The sequence below is a fragment of the Lotus japonicus genome, chromosome 2, assembly GCF_012489685.1.
Source record: "Lotus japonicus ecotype B-129 chromosome 2, LjGifu_v1.2".
Lineage (NCBI taxonomy): Eukaryota > Viridiplantae > Streptophyta > Magnoliopsida > Fabales > Fabaceae > Lotus > Lotus japonicus.
Genome location: NC_080042.1, coordinates 52,804,667 through 52,812,866, shown reverse-complemented (window position 1 = coordinate 52,812,866; position 8,200 = coordinate 52,804,667). Strand labels below are relative to the sequence as shown.

The 8,200-nt window shown below is 38.1% G+C and overlaps 1 long non-coding RNA gene across 9 annotated transcripts; it reads left to right on the top strand.

Annotated features, from left to right (window-relative positions):
- The first annotated feature begins 2,127 nt into the window (after positions 1 to 2,127).
- LOC130738307 (uncharacterized) lies at positions 2,128 to 5,348 on the top strand. Of its 9 annotated transcripts, XR_009019325.1 has the most exons (7): positions 2,128 to 2,488; positions 2,606 to 2,855; positions 3,088 to 3,504; positions 3,595 to 3,726; positions 3,890 to 4,016; positions 4,113 to 4,618; positions 4,960 to 5,348. It is a non-coding gene; the product is annotated as an uncharacterized LOC130738307 (long non-coding RNA). The 9 variants fall into 9 exon arrangements; XR_009019330.1 differs by having other exon boundaries at positions 3,605 to 3,726; positions 3,890 to 4,618; XR_009019328.1 differs by having other exon boundaries at positions 3,993 to 4,618.
- Positions 5,349 to 8,200: the final 2,852 nt, after the last annotated feature.

Sequence of the window (8,200 nt, the reverse complement as noted above, 5' to 3'; positions counted from 1 at the left end):
TTTTCTCCAATAACAAACACCTGGCCATCTCAACTACTGTTCTATTTTTCCTCTCACAAACACCATTTTGTTGAGGAGAATAAGGTACAGTTAGTTGATGATTTATGCCAGCATCTTTACATATTTTGTCAAACTGAGAGTTCACATATTCACCCCCATTATCACTCCTCAAGGCCTTTATCTTCTCACCACTTTGATTCTCAACCATTGCTTTAAATTTCTGAAAATTTTCAACAGCCTCTGACTTGGTTTTAAGAAAATAAATCCAACACATTCTTGTTGAATCATCAATGAATAGCATAAAATATCTGCAACCACCAAGGGAAGGATTTTGCATAGGACCACAAATGTCGGAGTACACAAGCTGGAGTTTGTCAGTAGCTCTCATTGCTGAACTTTTGTTAAAAGGTTTCCTGGTCAATTTCCCAAGTTGACAAATTTTGCACACACAACCAGCATCTTGAACAGCAGGCATATTCTTCACTAAGTCCTTATCATGCATAGACTTTAGGCTGAAAAAATTAAAATGACCATATCTTTTGTGCCATAAATCTGAATCAGTAACTAAACTTGATAAAGCATGATCAAGTTTTGGTTTCCAATGGAAGCTTCTATTTTTCATTGCCACAGTAATCAATAAAGAACCTCTAGGATCATGTATGATGCAGGTTTTATTTTTGAAAGTAAGAGAATAATTGTTTTCCAGCATTTGTCCTATGCTTAGCAAATTCTGATCAATCTTTGGAACATAGAGAACGTCATTTATTACTTTGATACCTGAGGGTGTTTTGATCATGACAGAACCTCGTCCTACAGCATCAACGAACTCCCCATTTCCCACCTTCACTGTTGAGCAAACTTTCTTCAAGTCCACAAACAAACTAACATTTGGTGTCATATGATTAGTGCAACCGCTATCAATGAGCCAATCTTCTTGGCTGCTGTTTACACTAATACTGGAGGCCAAGGCAGTGAATACTTGTTCCTCATGTGGCGGAGTACAGTCTTCACCTGCATTAGCTTGTTGGTGCACGTGTTTCCTCTTGGCTTTACACACTTTTTCAACATGCCCAAGTTCCTTGCAAAATCTGCACTGGATGTTGGGTCTATACCAGCAGAATTTCTCCAAATGATTTGTCTTTTTGCAATTAGGACATGGTGGAAATTTTCCACCCTTCTCAGCTGAGTCCTTACTGCTGCTGTTGTTGCCTTCCCTTTCATTTTTGCTCTTACTCATCTTCTGATTGTTGTGTTTCTTGCTTCCAACATTTGCCCTTGACTTGTGGTGAGCCAAATAGGCACCTTCTTGCTGATCTTCCATTCTCAATAGTCTTCTTTGTTCTGTGGCTTGGAGGGAGTTCACTAACTCTGACAAAGACATTTGAGAAATATCCCTAGAATCTTCCAAAGAAGCAATCTTTGACTCAAATCTCTCAGGAAGACTTATTAACATTTTCTCCACCACTCTTTGATCAGAGAGTTCATCACCCATGAGACGAATTTGGTTGACAATCTTCATCATCTTCCCTGAAAAATCTTTGATTGTGTCACTCTCCTTCATTCTGAGAGCTTCAAACTCCCTCCTAAGATTCAGAACCTGCATCCTCCTTGTCCTTTGGTTCCCATGAAATTCCTCCTTCAATCTGTCCCATGCTTGTTTTGCTCTGCCACAGTCCATTATTCTTGTGAGAACTTCATCACTAATAGCAGACTGTATTAGGACCAAAGCCCTCCTTTCCTTGGCTTGTTCTTCACTATGATGTCTGATTTGGGCAACAGTAGGGTTATTTGGAAGTGGTGGAGGCTGAGCACCATTATTTACTATCTCCAAAAGGCCATAAGCTGTAAAATAACCCCGCATTTTTGCAGCCCAAAGCTCATAGTTCTCCCCTGTAAATACAGGAGGAGGTGGAAGAGGTAGATTTGAGGAGGCCATTTTCGTGGGTTTCCTTGCTTGTTTTCACTACTACAGAATTGGCTTTTTGCCACGCCTCAATTGTCACGGTTGTAGGCGGAACCGTGGCAAAAAGGATAATTGCCACGGTTATAGGCGGAACCGTGGCAAAAAAGGATAATATTTTATTATTTTTTCGGAGGACCGTGGCAATAGATATTTTCACTTCGTCTTTTCCTTCTCCCTAGTCCCTCCCACTCTCCAACTTTTTTCAGAGAAAAAACCCTAAACCCTCGATCGGTTCTCTCTACGTTCCCTCTCCCTCCCACTCGATCTCCATCGATTTGTTCTCTCAAATTCCATCTCTCGTTCGACACCCTCGATCTATTCTCTCCCATTCACTCTCCATCGATTCGCACTGACTCCCTCTCGTTCGACGCGTCTCTGCGTTCCCTCGGCGCTACTCGCATTCAGCAACTCCTCAAGGTACAATCTCTGCTTCTCAATCTCCCGCGCTCCTCCCACTTCTTGAATCCTCGCCATCCGCATAAGCAACAACAAAGAGTGGTGCAGATTCTCTGGTATTCAAGCCTGGTGGGTTTTGCCGTTTTCACAACGACTTCGTTTCTGGGTTTTCTTTCTATTCTCACACATGCATTAGTTTTCTTCTCCTCTTTTTTGACCTTTAATCAAAATTGTTTCTTTTTGCAGTGGGTTCTTTTTCTTGGAATTTTTTGGAACTAATCTTGCAAATCATCGCGTGACTGAATTATTTGACTGCCGCGGAATGGGTTGTGTTCTTGGGAATTTTCAGATGGAGAGTGGTAGGACTCACCCTGTGCTGCTTGCAAGATCCTACGTAGAAGTTGCACTCAGAATTGTGTTCACTGCTCCCTATTTCACTGAACACGAGCCCCACAAATTTGCAAATGTGGACACCAATGCCATCAAGATGCTGCAGGTCGGTTCACTCTCACTCTCTCTTGTTTAAGAATAATTATTAGTGGAAAGTTTCAATTTTGGGGGTGTCTGGTTCCTAGTTTTTTATTTTGGGGGTTCCTGCCATATTCCAATTATGGTTTTCTTGTATTAGAAGGATGTTAGTATGAATATATCTTTTATGTATAGCCTTCTAAATTCCCCTTTAGTTCCAACATGAGTGCTTCCAATTGCCTAACAAGGTCTTTATGCAGAATTGTACATGATGAATTGGGTGTGATGATATGTTCCTCCTAAACAAGTTATGGATGATTACAGTTGGTTGGATGGATATCATTATACTTCATCAACCAAAGATATAGGCCCCAATAGTACTCTTACTTACTCTCAGTCAAATCCTCAACAAGTCAGTAGCAATGGATTGAGTGGGTCAGTCTGCTTTCCCTTTCCTGGAAAACAAGTTTCATCTGCACTGCAGGGGGGAAAACAGTATGGTTGGCAAGATCATCATACTTTTGAGCTTTTAAAAGCACACCAGAATCAACAGCTGCAGCCACAACAACCACTCACAATAGAAAATCAGCATTCCACTCAACTGCCTGAGCAATTTCAAGGACAGTCAATCTGGACTAGTCATTCCTTTGTGTGATATCAGTATAAGAATATTGATGGTATGTTCTGATCTGGATTTATTGCTTTTGATTGATGAATACCACATTTTTGTTTAAATTTTGTATATCTAACATAATTACATATTGGAGGTCCTTGAAGGATTATTACAAATGTGCCATGCCTTCTCTGCCCATTCAAACTCCTATTCTGATGGCTTGTCATTGAATGTTGTTGGAGTTTTTTAGCCTAGACTTGGTTCCAGGAACTTGATACCTCATAAGGTGAGTTCCAAATTATTCTTCGCACTGATAATATCTGTATTCTGTAGTGAACACAGCTTGAAATTTGGACAATCTTGTATGTCAAACTTATCCACTTTCATTGAATTTTAGAATTCCCATCTCGTGTTATACCTGACTGAATGGGATACTGCTTTTGTTTTAGCCTGTCTTATATACTACTATCTTCTACAATATTGCTGGTTTGAAGTCTCAAGTATCATGGCCTTGATACTTGATAGTGGTTGTGTTTGTGGTTAATTTTACAGGAGCTGAACTTGGGGAGGAAAAGGGTTAGTTGAGTTCATTTCTTTACACTTTGCAGCATGCCTAGTTACTTGTTTTTGAACAAGCATTTTTTTTTAACTTTATGGTTACTTGTGTTTCAGATAAAATCACTTCAACATGAACTTTTGTGGAGGAAAGGGAAGGATTTGAGTGTCCAAATGAGGGAGTTGTTGTGAAATGTGATTTATCATTACCTTGAATGATGATTTTTCATTTGTTAATGGATGATTGTGCACAGCTACTGATATTTTTTTTTCAACCTCATTTTTATGGATATGTTTGACATGATGACAGTTTGGAGATGACTGAAAGAAATCTTATTAACAATTCTGGTCAATAATTGTATATTTTTGTCATTCATCGGATGTCTGCACAAGTCATAAATCTACAATTTATGTGTTTAATGATTTTCAATGTATTCTAATTATGACATATCAGAAAAGTTATGAATGCAGTGAAATGGAAGACTTGGATGGTTCAGATAAAAGCTCTTTTAATTGTTCTTTCTACCTTTGTTTCAGTTTTGTCAGGAATGTCCCTCATGCAGTTGGTGAGCCAAAGCCATAATGAAGATCAAATCATCAAATATGTTAAGGCTTTGGATGAGGTACTACATTTTGTTTTCATGTGATTACTGCTTTCCTTCTCTTTTAATTTTTGATTTCATGTCTCATTAGAAATAGGAATAGAGATATAGACCTGTTTCACATATGTTTGTTAAAAAGCATATAGCTTCATTTTATATTCTTGCACTATGACAACCTGAGATAAGATGCATATAGAAGTAGCTTGCAAAATTTAAGGGAAGGATTTAAACTCTTTTAGCATCTTAGCTCAGGCAGTCATGCATAAGTAAATAGTTCAAAATAGTTTAGATTAGAAACTTCTTTGTCATAATCTCCAACCTGAAATTTCAGCTTCACTCTACTTGTTTTGTATATGTTTCAGGGAAGCCTTTACTTGGTACTCTACTAAATTCAGTCACATCATTTGGTTTCTAGTTAGATGAAATTCAGTTACATCTTTGATTAGAAAGACTAAATTGCATCCACTCTTCTTGATTGAAGAAGGATATATAACAAACTGGCTTGAAGCTTCTTATATGAAGAGGTGATTTTTTGTATATACTTCATTGCATTTTCATATTTGGCCAGGACTTTCCACGATATTGGCCCAAGAGTAGTTTTTATAGCTCACTTGAGAGAGTATGTTCTCAAGAACAATTAGTTATCAATATTATTAGTATTGTTTTGGACAAATTATTGAAGTGGGTTCAGTATTGTTATTCTCTTGGCTGGAATATTTGAATGTAGGTTCTTTTGGCTGGAATATGTGAATATTGTTGTTCTCAACATGTGATTTTGTGCAAGTTTATTTTTCTTGTATTTTTTTCTTGCTTACGGGTTCAATTGTTCAAACACCCCTCCCCTCCTATTTAAAATGCAATGCAATTTATGTACATACCGGATAAAATAAAATAAAAAAATTCAAAAAGGGCATTGTATTTTGTATACAACCTATTGCCAAAATGGAGGTACATATTGCCACGGTTCCTCCCTGGACCGTGGCAATAGAGGCCATCTATTGCCACGGTTCCTCCTTGGACCGTGGTAACAGACCCTACATATTGCCACGGTTGCCAATTTCCAACCGTGGCAACAGCGAATCAATAACCACGGTTTGACGTTCAACCGTGGCAATTGCTCAATTGCCACGGGAGCTATTGCCACGGTTGAACCGTGGCAAATGGGCGGGTTTAACCGTGGCAATAGGCCTTTTCTGTAGTAGTGTTTCTCTCAGAGTTTCAGTGTTTGGTGTCCCTTCTAAGATCACAAAAAGCTCTGGATACCACTGTTGTAATATGGAACCAGCAAGAGCATAAAGAGAGGAATTCGAGAGAGAGATGCAGACCAGAAAAATCAGATATCAGAGAAGGGTTCACTTTTTTCATACATTCAAAATGCTTAAAAGTCTTGTACAATGGCAGCAACTCAAAACAGTACAAGATCTTAACACAACAGTACATAATCTACATAAAAGGTAGACCCACACACTTTTACATAAGATATATTATATTTCAAATTTCTCAACTAAACTGACAGGGGCAGTTGAGATAACAAAAAGATAAGCTTTGACCAAAGCAAGGCCAAACCATTAATCTAACAAGATCGACATGGGAGAATTCTGGATAAAGGTGGCTAAGTATGTAAATATGGAAGACGACTTGCCTGACCCAGTGTATAAAAAGGTCGAGCAAGAGCCGAATCCAGGAATGAAGAATCACGACAAGAAGGAATCTTGTTTTCCAGACCTAGTGAGTAGTGATTCACAACAAGAATTAGAGCATGTTATTAGAATTATGCGCTCCTCAACATTAGGCCATCTAGAATTTGAAAAGAAGTAATGAACACAATATTTGCAATGTATCTAGGCCTCCTCCCATCTCAATCTCCATCATAAAATGCATGTATTTTGAGGCAAGAAGCAGCAGCAGCAGCTGGTTGAAACAAAAGATCATGAGAAACAATAATATCTTAAGATTCTTTTCACACCAGCCCAATATTCTTCAAGAGGAGAACTCATGAACTGACAAACTTTGTTGACACTATACCCAATTTATGGCTTTGTAATAGTCAAATACTGCAATTGATCTAGAGAGAGATGGATCAGCAAATTAAAAGACAACCCCCTTGGTTTTAGAGAGTTTAGTTCCTCCAGCCTTTGGAATATTTTTGTTTAAAGCTTTTGCTTGAGTTCATCTCTGATCAAGTGTTTGTCCTTGTGTGTTGGTCAAATTGTTTGAGACATGAGGTGTTTGATTTTGCACCTGAGGTGTCCACAGTCCAGTCTTTTGCACATCAAACTTCGCACATAATTTTGATGCACAATTAACATGTCATTGTTTTTCTTTGTTTATGTAATGTTTATTCAATATTTTTTTCATTATAACAAAGCATGTGTATTGAAAGCATTTACCAGAACTAAGATTTTATTTTATGCTAGTACTCACCCAATAATCTCCACCAATTTATCAAGGTAATGTTATGTTTTTCAATTTGGTGCCTCTTAAAATTTGGAAGTCCCATGTTCCCAACACCGAAGCTTCAATCCAGAGTCATTGAACTGAGCATGAATATTCCAAAGTTGTTGATTAGCTATCTATCTTAACGTCTCAAACTATCATTGGTATCATAGACAACTACTTTTTCGATCTTAAAGTGTCATAATCATCCCCATTAAGAAGCCTTAATTAAATAGATATAATAGGATAATACTCATACCTATTTCATTAAATATATGATTAATATTGCTGGCAGATTTTGTTGAGGTCTTCATGGAAAACATGCCGATGCCTTCAGCACATACACTTACGTGTTCCTGCATTTCACAAGAATCACAATTGAACCTTTCTTCAATGTTGAAGCTAAAGGCAGAATTAATGAAGAATCTGATCAAATGTGTATCTACCAGCAAATCAATGAAGAATCTGTTTAGTTTAAGCAATCAATATCATATTTTTATTGAGCAAAGTTGAAAGCATTTGCTTGACTTCACTTTTGCATCACCAGTTAAAATACATTTCTTGGATTTTGGAACATGAGAAAGAAGGAGAAAATACAAAATACAAAATACAAATGCACTGAAATATATGATCACCAAGTAACTCTAGTGCATCTACTATAGAAATTACAAGGCAATGTTGTTTCCAAAACAGCAGAACAAAACATGACTTTTGGTACACTCAAAGAAGTAGGTGATGTGGTGCCCCTTTCCCATTGTTGGTTTCCCTAAGCACAGAACAAGGCCACATCTGTCAAGTTTAATTTGAAGCCGCTTCATCATGAACAACAACAACTTCTGATTCATAGTGATTCTCATCACCCGATCTTCTCTATTAGGGTTTTCTGGGTTCGAGGAGGTAGTGATGAGAGAGTTTTTAGATTTGGAACTGTTAATGTTTGTGAGTTTGAATTTGTTGATGTTTTTGGGTTGCTCGATCTATGTCTTTCTGGGTGGACGAGACTCTCCCCCTTAGGGTGGCTTGACCTCAATTCTAAGGACTTTCAGGACACCGGGAGTCAATGCTAAAGATGTGCTTCATCCTTTGCATAAGGATTTGTCGTCTTGCGGGCATTTGGACTGGACTCGCCCCCCTTAGGGCGACTCGACCCAATTATGACGATCACAA